General features: G+C 37.8%; 1 protein-coding gene across 1 annotated transcript in view; it reads right to left on the bottom strand.

Moving 5' to 3' along the window:
• ZNF804B (zinc finger protein 804B) overlaps positions 1–18942 on the bottom strand; it is a 505156-nt gene that overhangs the window by 281019 nt on the left and 205195 nt on the right. The window lies entirely within an intron of this gene.

The following is an 18942-nucleotide window of genomic DNA, read 5'->3' as shown; positions in this document are numbered from 1 at the left end:
AGGTTATAGGAATTTAGAGGAGAAAGATACTGTCTACTTATTATAGAAAACATCACACAGAGGTACATCAAATGGCTTGAGTCATTTAGCTCCAGAGAGCTAACTTGGAATGTAATAGTCAAGGATTTTTTCCATTGATACAACCTATCGCTTTGCATCATTACATTTGTTTGGACCATTCATGAAGTCAGAGAGAAGAAGGGCTTCTCAGAAGTCTGGCACAAATATAGAAGAAATTGCCAAAGGTAGAGTCCAGTTGTATAGAATGAATGTGTTATAATCAAACGTTAACTACAAAAAACAATGATACAACATAGCTAATGGTGTCCGAGTCTAACACCAGAACTGAACTGGCCTATCAGCAAAAAGCAATTAAAGTGTGACAATGCATTTAAAAGTACTGACGTTTGCAACATGAAGAATTACACTGCTTCATTAAGAAGAAATGATTGCCTTATTCAAAAAACAGGACAACATTTACTCTTATGTAAAACTCCTACAGATTTCAACTTGTACAAAGTTGAGCAGATAGTTTCCAAATAATTCATAAGAACAGATTTTCACATATTGCTGTCCCAGAGTGGAGGCTGCACAGTAAAGTGGAAAAGTGTGGGCTTGAAAGTCAGACAAACCTATCCTTGGATTTCACTTGCTGGTAGAGGAACTTCAGTAAGTTATTTCTCAGGTTTCTCATTTGAAAAAAAGCAGAGAATAATAGCCTGTTCGTAGGATTTTTATGAGAATTAAACAAGCTATTGTATGTGGAACCCAAAATGTTAAAACTGTAATTTTCCCTGAGGCGCCAAGATTTGTTAGATATGGCATACCAAAGGAAGACGCACCACCAAATAATAAATTTGCAATCGAGGTGACAAAGAATCAGTTTCAGAAATCCCTCAGAAACCCCTTAGCCAGAGGGAGATCAAAATAAAGAGCGCTGGTCAATAGAAATACAAGTGGAGCCATATATGGAATTTGAAAGTTTCCAGTAGTCACGCCAAAAATAGTAAACATAAAAATGGTGAAAATAATTTAATAATATATTTTATTTAACTCATTAAATAATAGCATTTCAACATGTAATCAACATAAAAATAATACACGTGATATGTTGCATTTTTAAATACTAAATCTGAAATCAGGTGTGTATTCTATACTTAGAGCGCATCTCAGTGCACGATTCAAGTGCTTGATAACACCACGTGACTATGGCTGTAGCATCAGACAGTGTAGGTATAAACACAGTGGTTCTCAAAGTGCGATTCCTGGACTAGAAACATCAGCATCACCCGGGAACTTGGCTAGAAGTGCAAATTCTCAGAACCATCCCAGATCTATTGAATAAGAAGCTCTGGAGGTGGGACCTAGCATTCTGTGTTTTAACAAGCTCTCCAGCTGATTAGGATATCCACTAAAGTTTGAGCACCACTAGTCTAAAAGAGCACATTTCTCAAATACTGAGGTGGATACACATCGCTTGGGGATATTGTTACATGTGGAATTTGATTCAGTAGGGGCCTGAGCTGTTTCACTTCTAACAGTCTCCCAGTAATATGGATGCGGTTGGTCCAGATGACAAGTGACAAAGGACTGAGCAGTGGTGCTCAACCCCCAGGGTTGAGAACCACAGATCTAGAATCTGAAGGAGGGTAGGGAGAGTTTGATAAGACAGATTATTGGAGAAAGAGCCGCAAGTCCCATCTCCCCTCAAGGCATGATAGAGTCTTACTTCTTTCACCTAAAGCTTAGCAAGAGGGACTTTAAGAGGGCCACTTGAAGAGTTTGAGGTAGTTCTCCTAGAGTTTGGAGGACTCAGTGATCTGTCATCAAGTTCCCGCCCATGATACCTGGGTAGTAGGAATGATGGCAGTGAGTTACTCTGGCAGGGGAGTCCAAGTGGGTAGTGCTGTGTCTGGGAGTAAATTCCCTTTTAAGATGGGTAAATGGATGCCTGTGTATTTCCTGTGGTCCAAACGTGAACGCTGCAGGAAAGAAACGCAACCTCAAAACTTTTTTAGTCCTGACCAAGAGGATGACGTGAAAGGTACAAGAGGATTTCACAGCCACAGCCTGAGTTTAATGGAGCAGAGAAAACTGTGGGCTGGTGGAGGATAGCCTGTAAACAAACAGCCCCAGCCAGACAGAGAAAGACAAATATATGATATTGCTTATATGTGGAATCTAAAAAAAATACGATACAAATGAACTAAAAAAATGGTCATGAAGAACCTAGGGACAGGACGGGAATAAAGACGCAGACCTACTAGAGAATGGACTTGAGGACACGGGGAGGGGGAAGGGTAAGCTGGGACAAAGTGAGAGAGTGGCATGGACATATATACACTACCAAATGTAAAATAGATAGCTAGTGGGAAGCAGCCGCATGGCACAGGGAGATCAGCTCGGTGCTTTGTGACCACCTAGAGGGGTGGGGTAGGGAGGGTGGGAGGGAGGGAGAAGCAAGAGGGAGGAGATATGGGGATATATGTATATGTATAACTGATTCACTTTGTTATAAAGCAGAAACTAACACACCATTGTAAAGCAATTATACTCCAATAAAGATGTTAAAAAAAAAGATACAAATGAACTTATTTATTACACAGCAAAGATAGATCCACAGACACAGAAAATAAACTTATGGTTTCCAAAGAGGAAAGTGGATGAAGGGATAAATTAGGAGTTTGGGATTGACACATATACACTACTTTATATAAAATAGATACCACCAAGGACCTACTGTATAGCACAGGGAACTCTACTCAGTAACAAAAACAAACAAACAAAAAAGGGCACCAGTGCCAGTTTGGGAGCTGCAGCTGGAAGGGCACGTCACAGGAGGCTCTTACAATTCTATGATAGCACACATGAGGGAAAGAATCAGCTTGAGTATGTTAAATATTATAAAATACTTTATATATATATGATACATATTTCCATATGTAGAAAACATGTATTATTATTTACTTGTGATTAGTATTTTTAATATTTTTACATACCCAGAGAGGTCAACTAAGAAACAGCCCTGAACCCCTGCATTCCAAACTGGGAAGGGTCTGTAAGGACTCTTAGCAGGTAGGGAAGAGCTCAAGGAGAGCGAAGGACCAGGCACCCACTCCCACTGCAGGAAGCCCCATGTCAGGAGGGGAGACACTCTGATATTAATCATTTGCCTTTGGATTATGGTCAGAAAATAGATATTCATACTTCAGAAGTGTACTATGATTGTGACCTAAAGTAAATCCAGGGCTTTATAATTTCTAAGAAAGTTCAGAAAAGTCATGAATTTGGCACTGTTTTCTTATAGGAACAGGAGAAGGGGCTGTGGGGAGCAAAAGGATAGTTGTGTCAGTGTCATAATGGCATCTTGTGAGTCCTGTTTGTTTAATACAAAGACTAAGCATTGCACAAAGTCCTATACGCACTATCTGCACTTCTTTTCCTCAAATAAGCAAAGGCTAGATGAAAAGGGAAACCACTGATCATTTAGTCAATTACAAACAAAAGCTGGAGCCTAGAAGTAACACTGAACTTTATCATGGCATCATGAATAGTCAATAAAATACACATTTTCTCCCAAGATCAAGAGAGTAGGTCACAATAGCATGAAAGTCTGTCAAAATTATTAACTTTGAAGTCTCCTGTTAACAGCATATCTGCATTTATTTTGTATCTTTGAGTCAATAACATTTTTCTTACAAAAGAAAAAAAATCCATTTTAAAGTGCTCTAGAAGGGAACATTGCCTGTTAGGACATTAAAAAGCACAATTAAATAGGTTTGTAGGTTTTACTGATGCATGCTGGGTTTTGATGGAAACATATCAACCTGCAGGTTTAAAAAAAGATATACAAGTAAATATACCATAATTGACCTGTTTTCGCTGAACATATTTCTTGTGGCTTTTGATTCCTATTATTTCAAATCAAAATATTTCCTATTATTTCAGAACTTATGAGCTCTGAAGTGAGCTGACCCGGTGTTATCTATCATGCACTAAACTGTGTTCACAAGGATACAGGGTCCCTCCCTAAAGATAAACTTACATTGCTTAAAGGACATGATGGATTACAATATGTACAGAAAACCCCTCTGCATTATTTCAATGAACGCTTGAAAGTGACATATGTGAGAAGCAACTATTGTGGCTGTAAAGAGTGGCTGAATTTTCTTCAGGAGAAAAGCATTAAAATACCAAAAGTTAAAAAAAATAAAATAAAATAAAATAAAATACCGTTAGTTCCATATTCAATCAATAATTTCATTAATCTCTGGGGGATATCTATATGCCAGGCATTGGTTTTGGAATATATGAGAATTTACCTCTTAAAAATTATGAAATAAGTATAGTAACACAGTTTAATATCCCATAATAAGGCCTGGTTAGCCTAGAAGTCTGTAGAAATTCAATGTGCAAGTCTAATTATCACTCATAATACTATATTGACTCAAATATGTCACCTTTCACCAACACATCTTCCCCTTTCGATTTAGAGTCAGGTATACTACTAGGAAGGAGAATTACAGAAGCCTTAGAGTTCTGATTTTTTTTTTGTTATCAGCCTCAGCAGTCTCCAAATATTGTTGACATTATCAGTTCTAACAAAATATTTGTTGAAGTGACAATGAGTTCCAAAGATGATTAAATGTTGATCTACAAGTATCCTCTTAGATAAGAACCCTCTTCTATTTTTCAAAAGAGTGTTATATTTTCTGGTTAAATGTGTCTTTACGAAAAAAATGATAATGAATAGGGGATTTTTTTCAATCATACTCTATTACTATTAAGCGCGGATGCTACGTCAGGCAGGAACTATGTTGGAGCCTGGGGGGAAATATGAGTGAAACACAATTTCCTGACCTCTGAAAGCTGACTGACAATTCAGAAAAGAATCTGACAAGTAAATACATAATTCCCACAAAAAAATGTGAGGGATTGCAACCAAGAGTTGAACGATGGGCTATTTTAACACAGAGATTGGAACAATTAAAACTGCCTGGATAAATTGGAAACGATGTCATACAGAGTGAGGTAAGTCAGAAAAAGAAAAACAAATACCATATGCTAACACATATATATGGAATCTAAAAAAATAAATGGTTCTGAAGAACGTAGGGGCAGGACAGAAATAAAGACACAGACATAGAGAGCACTGACATATATACACTACCAAATGTAAAATAGATAGCTAGTGGGAAGCAGCTGCATAGCACAGGGAGATCAGCTCTGGTGCTTGTGACCACCTAGAGGGGTGGGAGGGAGACGCAAGAGGGAGGGGATATGGGGATATACGTATTCATATACCTGATTCACTTTGTTATACAGCAGAAACTAACACAACATTGTAAAGCAATTATACTCCTATAAAGATGTTAAACACACACACACACACACACACACACACACACACACACAAAAGGTTTCAGGTGCAAGGTACTGGCTGTGAAAATTTATTGGTTGCTTCAGCTATACAAACATAATGAGTTTGACTCACAGGCACCAGAATTTAATGTTAGAAGTAAACAGTTTGTCCTCCTTTCTTCCTCCCTCTTGTTTTTTCCTAGATTTGATTAGGGATAAAAGAAAAATTGTCACTCTAATGACAGTAATTGTTGCCTAATGGCAAGCACGCTGTCAAATTAGCCTAAGTGTCCATTTAAAAGCAAACTTTTATGTGGTTTGTTAAACTTTTAAGGCTATTAGTTGAGACATGGAATTGATTTATTTTACCCATTGCATTAACCTCATCTTGCATACTCATCAGTTTCTTATACAGGGCAAAGTAAATGTACCTTGATGTTTTATAAAATTGAATTTAACATCAAGCCACTCACTTTTAAATGTTACACATTGCTATAATAATAAGAGGGTGACTAAGACAGTCAGAATCTTCATTACTGGTAACTAAATGAAGCTTCAGTAACGGAGTCCTCACGGAAAATGAATTTCATGTCACTGTGAACCAAATGTAATCAGTAGCAAATAGTTTTTATTTTGATGGGGTTATGGGTTCTTTGATCCATAAAAGCAAGAGATAGACACTTTTTAACATAACTGAAGGAAGTTAGGGAAAGATCAGCTACTTTAACAAAAACCCAATTTCTACTTGACAGTGAAAAAGGAAATACTTGATCTGATAAAGGGTTAACATAAACACTCTGTATGTAAGACAACAGAATTGCAAAGTTCTAAAATGTATATTTAATAACAAATATATATGTGAAAAAGGTATATGTCCAAGAAAATTGTGTATATTTAGAAATCAAACCTAGCACACGTCATATGGATTAAGGGTGTAAACAGGATATAGTCAACTACCCAAGGTAGCACAGTGCTTCTGGTTACCGTTCCTGATTAGGAAACAGTTGAGACTTTATCAGTAATTAAATGCTATGGAGTAATTACTGTTGTAATTAAATGTTATGGAACAACATTTCCTGTTTGAAGAATGTCCTTATATTTTTAGAGCAATTTATACATCTTTCTTTTCTATAAATTCATTTATTTGTTCATTCATAACCTCGCCCATCCTAGGCACCCCATTCACTGTAGGCATCATGCTCCAGACACTGTGTTATCCTGATACTTAGAATATCTGTCGAAACTAAACAATCTTGCAGGTAAGGGAAAATATGAAGCAGCAAAATATCAAAGTGCATAAAACTGTGAAAGTGGAGAGAAATAGCCAGATAATAGGAGAGCAAAGAACTGAGAACACTGGAGAGCATTCACATTTACAGAAAAGAAAAAAGGATACAAATTAGTGACAGGAGCAAAGAAGATTCACTTAAAGAAGGAAATGAGGAGTCAGGATTTTTCTGCATCATGGAAGGTACAATTTGTGCACTGATTTTTGACCACTGAGAGCCTCCTTGCTGCTTTAACAAAACATTGCTTAAAAAAGCATAATGATATTAGTAAATTTCAACATAATGTAAGGTCCCCAGCAACTTAATTATTGCCTTACTAAATATCATTAGCATGATAAGTATCTAACATCATTTATTGATAATTATTACTGGTAAAAAAATTAAGGTTGACAATTTTTATTATTAAATTTCCAGTATACCTAGAAAGGACTCGCCCAATGAATTTATTTTAGAAATGACTGAATAATAAATTCATATTATTATTTTAAAATGCTTTTATTAACTCCAGTGAAGTTAGTATTAGAGAAGGGCCACAATATTGCGCCACACTCTTACACTTTAGGGTGAGGGTGTTTGTAGAATATTTTAAAATTTCTGTTGTTAACTTTTCTATCTATAATCCTCTTTATACGCGGTTTTCTTGGTTTATCAATTCTAGTCATTATTTATGACTCCCCACCCTGAAAGATAAGAACATGTCCATTTATATCACTCATCAACTGCTCTCTCCTGCCTCCTCAAAAATTTTTATTATTCTTTTATTAGTAACACTATTGGTTCCCTTTGAAATTTAAACTGTATTCTTAAATCTCTGCCTCTTATAATCATCAACCTTAGACATTTATACATAATGATGCCTTTCCCTTACCTGCTTCTCCTCAATTCTCCCCTCCAAATCTATTAGCTATACCTTTCCTTTTACACTACTGAAGCTGAAAAATTTACATGTTATTCTGTAAACTATATGTAAGTAAAATGAAAGACGTTCCAAGTTACCCATTTAGAAGCTTGGTAAGTGTCTCCTAGCTCAGCTTTGGAGGACACCGTGGACTGAGGCTGACTTACACCTGAAAAATCCATAATGGATTCTGTGGGTGGCAGGCTTCTCTGACATGCAACAAACAGCAGTTTAATCACCAAAGCTGTGCTGGGGTAAGGGGAGATTTTAACTCTGACGGAAGCTCTTTTAGAGATATTTACAGTATTACACCGGTCTGGAAATACTAATAACTGAACTGAGAATACTCTGTATGTGTGAGTGACCAGATGACTACTGTTATTTGAAAATGACTCTAAAAGTCATGGAGACCAACTACCAAAAATTCACACACAGTTAGGAAAGATAGCCCCTTGGCATGAGTTTAGAAGGACAGAAAGGGAAATAAATAAACCCATCTTGTCTCATTTATTCTACCTACGGGTTACAATAATAACATATTTTAGGGGGTAATTTTCTAATACAGAAATGCTGAGGTTTCATTCTTGTATATAAATATTAACTAGAGAAAGCAAGTGAGAATTTCCAGGGCGAGTCCTTTTAAAATGGACAGATGATGCTTAGCTTTATCCCAAACCCTCCAAATTAATTTCAAAAGGTGAGGTCCGGGCATCTTGGTCTTTCAGTCAGTTCCCCTTGTGGTTCTGATGTACAGTTCTGATTGTTTATATCTTTATAGTAGTTATAGACGAATGTTAGAATTATCTTAGTTAATCATTATGCCTGTTCTCTCCCCCTTCCCCCAAAAAACCTGGAAGTTTTATGGCACATACATAAAATTATAAAAACATATATCCAATAAAATTACACATAGCACTATTTATATTATAAATAAGTATGTATATGTAAAATATGTACGTATACATACAATACTAGTTGTTATATATGATATTAACAAGAAATCTCTAAAGAACATGGTGGAGAGATTTGGATTATTGCAAAGTTGTCATCAGGGTTTAATCTATGCAAAATAATTTATGAAAGACTTTCTTCCTTGTAAGAGGTTTATTACATATATATATATATATATATATGAATTCCTCAATTCCCACTTAATGGAAGGTAACACAGAAATTAAAATAACTTAAGATAATTTAAACTCAGCATTTTTGCCTCCTAAATTTGTGATCTTCCACCCAGTTCTGCTACTTCATAATTGTGCTTCATTTGGTATTATTCACTTATAATGATCATTTAGGAAAAGTCACATGATTCTAGTTGCTTGCCATATCAATCCCTGTTTGCTTTGTGTTACTTACAGATAAATGACATGTTATTAAATATCAAAATTATCCTAATAAGCAGCAAATACTCTCAATTCAGTGGAATAAGGAAAAGATATGGCAGAGATTCACAAACTGCTTATAAGGACACACTTATGGAATGGTAGAGTACTCTTAGATTTCAATTAATGTGATTGACGTTTCTTTCAAATGCTCTACAATTCATATAGACAGAAGCAGATGGGCCATCTGTTTTCACGTTTCTCATCTCTTCATAGCTCAGACGTATTTGTGATAGCCAAACATTGAGGGGAAAATGGCAATCCTCATATGTGGGTTGCCGTCTCTCATTTCTCCCTTTCAAGGTTAAACTTTCTTATAGAAGAATATTCAACAAGAATATTCAGTTTTCTTCTATGAGCAGAAAATAGCTTCTACTCATACATCCACTCCATGTGTGGACTTATACAGATTCATTTGTTTAACGGTGTTAAGAAATTCCATTGATTCCAGCATCCCAATCAGATAGAAAACCAATAGGGTATCTCCCTGATCTATACTGTCTCCAAGTCCTCTGAACACATAATTTCAGCCCATGATATAAGAAAAAAAAAGTTATTCCTGTAAGGAAACCAAGTGCTAAATCAAGGTGAAATTTGTGATCATACCACAATGAAATAAAGGTAGAATGAAGATGTGGTCTTGTCAAGAAAAACACCTCTACCTGTTATATTGTTTCTCTCCTTTAACATTTAAGAGTTCAAGTGTTTACATTCTTTCCTGGAATTGATACCCTGCATGTTACAAATCTTCATATCCCATAAAATCAATGTCTCAAACAGAACACTCTCACCCAAGAGTTCTCTCTGAACTGCAATGAATGCCTAGGCAAATCATGGTCTCTCTACATGTGAACTATCTAAATATATGCATATATATGTGCATGTATGTATGAAGTTATATATATGTGTATATGTGGTGTGTATATATATATATTCATATGTATGTGTATTCAACACTCTTCTCTGAAAAGCAGGTAATGTCACAGAGCCACTTTTGTTAACTGCACACATCTATAAATGAAATAATTTTTTAAAAAAATATTGTATATATTAATATATAATATATAATTAGCTCAAATGTATAATGTATAATTAGCTCAAAACTTAGACACAATTTGTAAAATAGAACAGTCATGAACTATGCTTCCTCTTGAGTATTGACGCCTGGCCATTCTCCTCGGCACTATTCCTTCTGTGCCTTTAGAAAAATGACCTAAAATGGAGCAATACTGAGCTTAGTGAGGAGAAAGTTCAAAATCACAGCCCTCATTACTCTTCCTTTCCAGGTAACTGAATAGTGATGTTCTACAGTTATTTTGATACAGCTACATATCCTCTTCTGGCCATCTGCTTGCTACATAAACTGAAGCATTAGATAGTATATTGAGTGGAGAGAGAGAGAGAGAGAGAGCCCTACAGATGCTATGTAAAGAAGACAGATCACAATTTACCAGTACGAAAAATGTTCTATTCAAATGTTACAAAGGCCAACTTCCTGGTCCTTAAGGAAGTGAGTACAGAGACAATGCATTTCACGTCTATAAAAGGCTCAGGACAATGAATTGTAACTACAAGTTTTTTCAAGGCAATTAAAGATACTGCAGTCAGATACCATTTTGACAATAAAACTAGACAACGTTTTATAAGGAAAAGGTTTTCCAGGCAGCAGAGTGTGTTTTTTTTTAAAACATCTTTATTGGAGTTTAATTGCTTTACAATGGTGTGTTAGTTTCTGCTTTATAACAAAGTGAATCAGCTATACATATACATATACCCCCATATCTCCTCCCTCTTGCGTCTCCCTCCCACCCTCCGTATCCCACCCCTCTAGGTGGTCACAAAGCGCCAAGCTGATTTCCCTGTGCTATGCAGCTGCTTCCGACTAGCTATCTATTTTACATTTGGTAGTATATATTAGTCCATGCCAAGCAGAGTTTGTTTTAATCAAATTCCACACTAAAAGCTTATGGACTATAGAGAAAATTCTAAACTAAAATTTAAAAGCCGCCTTCTTTTGAAAAAATTGCTGTCTGGTGTTCCCTAAGTGACTGTGAGGTCCCCTTTTCATAGAAGATACAACTCAGAAAAGACTGATGGAATCTGGCAGGGTAACATCAAGGCTTTAGGGCCATTAATTTAAAATGCCTTTCCCTTTCATCCTCTGGTGTACATTGCTGAGCAATCATCATTTTTCTTTACCTTTTTCTTTTGGTGATATAGTTTGTGTCATGCCAGGATCATAGTTCCCTGACATTAATTATGAACCACTGAGATCTACTTTTTTTAACATCATGCCCATGAGGGCAAATTCTGTGAGAAGATATGGGATAAATTGAATACTCGAGCTCTTGAAGAATTTCATTTCAGCTCAGTGCTTTACAAACCAGTGCTTGATATTTTTTTTTTCCATTTTAAAAGCTATAAAGTGGGAGAGGAGAGGAAGATGATGGAAGAGTAAGACGCGGAGATCACCTTCCTCCCCACAGATACACCAGAAATACATCTACACATGGAACAACTCCTACAGAACACCTACTGAACGCTGGCAAAGACCTCAGACCTCCCAAAAGGCAAGAAACCCCCCACGTACCTGGGTAGGGCAAAAGAAAAAAGAATAAACAGAGACAAAAGGATAGGGATGGGACCTGCACCAGTGGGAGGGAGCTGTGAAGGAGGAAAGGATTCCACACACTAGGAAGCACCTTCGCGGGCGGAGACTGGGGGTGGTGGAGCGGGGAAGCTTCGGAGCCGCGGAGGAGTGTGCAGCCACAGGCGTGCGGAGGGCAAAGCGGGGAGATTCCCGCACAGAGGATCGGTGCCGACCGGCACTCACCAGCCCGAGAGGCTTGTCTGCTTACCCGCCGGGGCGGGCAGGACTGGGAGCTGAGGCTCGGGCTTCGGTCCGAGCGCTGGGAGAGGACTGGGGTTGGCGATGTGAACACAGCCTGCTGGGGGTTAGCGCACCACGGATAGCCGGGAGGGAGTCCAGGGAAAAGTCTGGACCTGCCGAAGAGGCAAGAGACTTTTTCTTCCCTCTTTGTTTCCTGCTGCACGAGGAGAGAGCGCTGCTAAAAGGAGCTCGAGAGGCTGGCGCGAGCCGCAGCTAAAAGCGTGGACCCCAGAGATGTGCATGAGACGCTAAGGCTGCTGCTGCCGCCACCAAGAAGCCTGTGTGCGAGCACAGGTCACTATCCACACGCCCCTTCTGGGGAGCGTGTGCAGCCCGCCACTGCCAGGGTCCCAGGATCCCGGGACAACTTCCCCAGGAGAACGCACAGCGTGCTTCAGGCTGGTGCAACGTCACGCCGGCCTCTGCCGCTGCAGGTTCGCCCCGCACTCCGTGCGCCTCCCTCCTCCCGACCTGAGTAAGCCAGAGCCCCTGAATCAGCGGCTCCTTTAACCCCGTCCTGCCTGAGCGAAGAACAGATGCCCTCCGGTGACCTACACGCAGAGGCGGGGCCAGATCTAAAACTGAGCCCCGGGAGCTGTGAGAACAAAGAAGAGAAAGGGAAATCTCTCCCAGCTGCCTCAGAAGCTGTGGATTAAAGCTCCACAATCAACTAGATGTACCCTGCAACTGTGGACTACATGAACAGACAACGAATCATCCCAAATTGAGGAGGTGGACTTTGAGAGCAAGATTTATGATTTTTTCCCCTTTTCCTCTTTTTCTGAGTGTGTATGTGTATGCTTCTGTGTGAGATTTTGTCTGTATAGCTTTGCTTCCACCATTTGTCCTAGGGTTCTATCCGTCCATTTTTGTTGTTGTTGTTTTTGTTTTCTTAATAATTATTTTTTATTTTAATAACTTTATTATATTTTATCTTTACTTTACTTTACCTTATCTTCTTTCTTTCTTTCTTTTCTTCCTTCCCTCCTTCCTTCCTCCCTCCCTCCCTCCCTCCTTTCTTTCTTTCTTTCTATTTCTACTAATTCTTTCTTTCTACTTTATCTCCCATTTATTCTGAGCCGTGTGGATGAAAGGCTCTTGGTGCTGCGGCCAGGAGTCAGTGCTGTGCCTCTGAGGTGGGAGAGCGAACTTCAGGACACTGGTCCACAAAAGACCTCCCAGCTGCACATAATATCAAATGGCGAAAATCTCCCAGAGATCTCCATCTCAACACCAGCACCCAGCTTCACTCAATGACCAGCAAGCTACAGTGCTGGACACCCTATGCCAAACAACTAGCAAGACAGGAACACAACCCCACCCAGTAGCAGAGAGGCTGCCTAAAATCATAATAAGGCCAGAGACACCCCAAAACACACCATCAGACATGGACCTGCCCACCAAAAAGACAAGATCCAGCCTCATCCACCAGAACACAGGCACTAGTCCCTGCCACCAGGAAGCCTACACAATCCACTGAACCAACCTTAGCCACTGGGGACAGACACCAAAAACAAAGGGAACTACGAACCTGCAGTCTGCAAAAAGGAGACCCCAAACACAGTAAGATAAGCAAAATGAGAAGACAGAAAAACACACAGCAGATGAAGGAGCAAGATAAAAACCCACCAGACCTAACAAATGAAGAGGAAATAGGCAGTCTACCTGAAAAAGAATTCAGAATAATGATAGTAAGGATGATACAAAATCTGGAAATAAAATAGACAATATGCAAGAAACATTTAACAAGGACCTAGAAGAGCTAAAGGTGAAACAAACAATGATGAACAACACAATAAATGAAATTAAAAATACTCTAGATGGGATCAATAGCAGAATAACTGAGGCAGAAGAATGGATAAGTGACCTGGAAGATAAAATAGTGGAAATAACTACTGCAGAGCAGAATAAAGAAAAAAGAATGAAAAGAACTGAGGACAGCCTCAGAGACCTCTGGGACAACATTAAACACACCAACATTCGAATTATAGGGGTTCCAGAAGAAGAAGAGAAAAAGAAAGGGACTGAGAAAATATTTGAAGAGATTATAGTTGAAAACTTCCCTAATATGAGAAAGGAAATAGTTAATCAAGTCCAGGAAGCACAGAGAGTCCCACAGAGGATAAATCCAAGGAGAAATAAGCCAAGACACATATTAATCAAACTGTCAAAAATTAAATACAAAGAAAACACATTAAAAGCAGCAAGGGAAAAACAACAAATAACACATAAGGGAATCCCCATAAGGTTAACAGCTGATCTTTCAGCCGAAACTCTGCAAGCCAGAAGGGACTGGCAGGACATATTTAAACTGATGAAGCAGAAAAACCTGCAACCAAGATTACTCTACCCAGCAAGGACCTCATTCAGATTTCATGGAGAAATTAAAACCTTTACAGACAAGCAAAAACTGAGAGAGTTCAGCACCACCAAACCAGCTTTACAACAAATGCTAAAGGAACTTCTCTAGGCAAGAAACACAAGAGAAGGAAAAGACCTACAATAATGAACCCAAAACAATTAAGAAAATGGGAATAGGAACATACATATCGATAATTACCTTAAATGTAAATGGACTAAATGCTCCCACCAAAAGACACAGATTGACTGAATGGATACAAAAAAAAGACCCATATATATGCTGTCTACAAGAGACCCACTTCAGACCTAGAGACACATACAGACTGAAAGTAAGGGGATGGAAAAAGATATTCCATGCAAATGGAAACCAAAAGAAAGCTGCAGTAGCAATTCTCATATCAGACAAAATAGACTTTAAAATAAAGACTATTAGAAGAGACAAAGAAGGACACTACACAGTGATCAAGGGATCGATCCAAGAAGAAGATATAACAATTGTAAATATTTATGAACCCTACATAGGAGCACCTCAATACATAAGGCAAATACTAACAGCCATAAAAGGGGAAATCGACAATAACACATTCATAGTAGGGGACATTAACACCCTACTTTCACCAATGGACAGATCATCCAAAATGAAAATAAATAAGGAAACATAAGCTTTCAATGATACATTAAACAAGATGGACTTACTTGATATTTATAGGACATTCCATCCAAAAACAACAGAATACACTTTTTTCTCAAGTGCTCATGGAACATTCTCCAGGATAGATCATATCTTGGTTCACAAATCAAGCCTTGGTAAATTTAAGAAAATTGAAATCGTATCAAGTATCTTTTCTGACCACAACGCTATGAGACTAGATATCAATTACAGGAAAAGATCTGCAAAAAATACAAACACATGGAGGCTAAACAATACACTACTTAATAACAAAGTGATCATTGAAGAAGTCAAAAAGGAAATAAAAAAATACCTAGAAACAAATGACAATGGAGACACGACGACCCAAAACCTATGGTATGCAGCAAAAGCAGTTCGAAGAGGGAAGTTTATAGCAATACAATCCTACCTTAAGAAACAGGAAACATCTCAAATAAACAACCTAACCTTGCAGCTAAAGCAATTACAGAAAGAAGAACAAAAAAACCCCAAAATTAGCAGAAGGAAAGAAATCATAAAAATCAGATCAGAAATAAATGAAAAAGAAATGAAGGAAACAATAGTAAAGATGAATAAAACTGAAAGCTGGTTCTTTGAGAAGATAAACAAAATTGAAAAACCATTAGCCAGACGCATCAAGAAAAAAAGGGAGAAGACTCAAATCAATAGAGTTAGAAATGAAAAAGGAGAATTAACAACTGACACTGAATAAATACAAAAGATCATGAGAGATTATGACAAGCAACTCTATGCCAATAAAATGGACAACCTGGAAGAAATGGACAAATTCTTAGAAATGCAAAACCTGCCAAGACTGAATCAGGAAGAAATAGAAAATATGAACAGACCAATCACAAGCACTGAAATTGAAACTGTGACTAAAAATCTTCCAACAAACAAAAGTCCAGGACCAGATGGCTTCACAGGCGAATTCTATCAAACATTTAGAGAAGAGCTAACACCTATCCTTCTCAAAATCTTCCAAAATATAGCAGAGGGAGGAACACTCCCAAACTCATTCTACGAGGCCACCATCACCTTGATACCAAAACCAGACAAGGATGTCACAAAGAAAGAAACCTACAGGCCAATATCACTGATGAACAGAGATGAAAAAATCCTCAGCAAAATACTAGCAAACAGAATCCAACAGGACATGAAAAGGATCATACATCATGATCAAGTGTGCTTTATTCTAGGAATGCAAGGATTCTTCAATATACGCAAATCGATCAATGTGATAAACCATATTAACAAATTGAAGGAGAAAAACCATATGATCATCTCAATAGATGCAGAGAAAGCTTTTGACAAAATTCAACACCCATTTATAACAAAAACCCTGCAGAAAGTAGGCATAGAGGGAACTTTCCTCAACATAATAAAGGCCATATATGACAAGCCCACAGCAAACATCATCCTCAATGGTGAAAAACTGAAAGCATTTCCAGTAAGATCAGGAACAAGACAAGGTTGCCCACTCTCACCACTCTTATTCAACATAGTTTTGGAAGTTTTAGCCACAGCAATCAGAGAAGAAAAGGAAATAAAAGGAATCCAAATAGGAAAAGAAGAAGTAAAGCTGTCACTGTTTGCAGATGACATGATCCTATATATAGAGAATCCTAAAGATGCTACCAGAAAACTACAGGAGCTAATCAATGAATTTGGTAGAGTAGCAGGATACAAAATTAATGCACAGAAATCTCTGGCATTCCCATACACTAATGATGAAAAATCTGAAAGTGAAATCAAGAAAACACTCACACTTACCACTGCAACAAAAATAATAAAATATCTAGGAATATACCTACCTAAGGAGATAAAAGACCTGTATGCATAAAATTATAAGACACTGATGAAAGAAATTAAAGATGATACAAATAGATGGAGAGATATACCATGTTCTTGGATTGGAAGAATCAACTTTGTGAAAATGACTATACTACTCAAAGCAATCTACAGACTCAATGCAATCCCCATGAAACTACCACGGGCATTTTTCACATAACTAGAACAAAAAATTTCACAATTTGTATGGAAACACAAAAGACCCCGAATAGCCAAAGCAATCTTGAGAACGAAAAACGGAGCCGGAGGAATCAGGCTCCCTGACTTCAGACTATACTACAAAGCTACAGTAATCAAGACAGTATGGTACTGGCACAAAAACAGAAAGATAGATCAATGGAACAGGATAGAAAGCCCAGAGATAAACCCATGCACATATGATCACCTTTTCTTTGATAAAGGAGGCAGGAATGTACATTGGAGAAAGGACAGCCTCTTCAATAAGTGGTGCTGGGAAAACTGGACAGGTACATGTAAAAGTATGAGATTAGATCACTCCCTAACACCATACACAAAAATAAGCTCAAAATGGAATAAGTACCTAAATGTAAGGCCAGAAACTATCAAGCTCTTAGAGGAAATCATAGGCAGAACACTCTATGACATAAATCACAACAAGATCTTTTTGGACCCACCTCCTAGAGAAATGGAAATAAAAACAAAAATAAGCAAATGGGACGTAATGAAACTTCAAAGTTTTTGCACAGCAAAGGAAGCCATAAACAAGACGAAAAGACAACCCTCAGAATGGGAGAAAATATTTGCAAATGAAGCAACTGACAAAGGATTAATCTCCAAAATTTATAAGCAGCTCATGCAGCTCAATAACAAAAAAACAAACAACCCAATCCAAAAATGGGCACAAGACCTAAATAGACATTTCTTCAAAGAAGATATACAGATTGCCAACAAACACATGAAAGAATGCTCAACATCACTAACCATTAGAGAAATGCAAATCAAAACTACAAAGAGATATCATCTCATGCCAGTCAGAATGGCCATCATCAAAAAATCTAGAAACAATAAATGCAGGAGAGGGTGTGGAGAAAAGGGAACACTCTTGCACTGCTGGTGGGAATGTGAATTGGTACAGCCACTATGGAGAACAGTATGGAGGTTCCTTTAAAAACTACAAATAGAACTATCATATGACCCAGCAATCCCACTACTGAGCATATACCCTGAGAAAACCATAATTCAAAAAAAGTCATGTATCAAAATGTTCATTGCAGCTCTATTTACAATAACCCGGAGATGGAAACAGCCTAAGTGTCCATCATCGGATGAAACGATAAAGAAGATGTGGCACATATATACAATGGAATATTACTCAGCCATAAAAAGAAATGAAATTGAGTTATTTGTAGTGAGGTGGATGGACCTAGAGTCTGTCATACAGAGTGAAGTAAGTCAGAAAGAGAAAGACAAATACCGTATGCTAACACATATATATAGAATTTAAGAAAAAAAAAGTCATTAAGAACCTAGGGGTAAGACAGGAATAAAGACACAGACCTACTGGAGAATGGACTTGAGGATATGGGGAGGGGGAAGGGTAAGCTGTGACAAAGCGAGAGAGAGGCATGGACATATACAGACTACCAAACGTAAGGTAGATAGCTAGTGGGAAGCAGCCGCATAGCACAGGGAGATCAGCTAGGTGCTTTGTGACCGCCTGGAGGCATGGGATTGGGAGGGTGGGAGGGAGGGAGAAGCAAGAGGGAAGAGATATGGGAACAGATGTATATGTATAACTGATTCACTTTGTTACAATGCAGAAACTAACACACCATTGTAAAGCAATTATACTCTAATAAAGATGTAAAAAAAAAAAGAAAAAATAATAAATTAAATAAAAGCTATAAAGTGGTCACGGCTGCATTCAGGGATACATACTGTTGAAAACTCAAAAACAAAATAGTCATGTAGAAAAAAAAAGACATCACCAAAGATGCTGTCCCTTGTGGTTACCTCAAAGTCAAGTTCAGGACAAAAATCAACTTTCATCCAGCATGTGAACATTTACAAATCACACAGACTATGAGACATAATTGGAGAAGACCAGCAAACGACCACTTTAAAAATCAGTGAAGGATGGTCCCACACAACCAAAGAAGATATATACTGTCCATTTAAAATCATAAGACACTAACTACTCTGACTGTTTTTTAATAGATCTATAAATATTTAAACATTGTTAGTCTTCACTTTAAAAACTTTCCTTTGTGCTGTAAT

The sequence above is a fragment of the Globicephala melas genome, chromosome 9 (genome assembly GCF_963455315.2).
Source record: "Globicephala melas chromosome 9, mGloMel1.2, whole genome shotgun sequence".
NCBI classification, from domain to species: domain Eukaryota; kingdom Metazoa; phylum Chordata; class Mammalia; order Artiodactyla; family Delphinidae; genus Globicephala; species Globicephala melas.
This window is presented reverse-complemented; position numbering and strand designations above follow the sequence as displayed.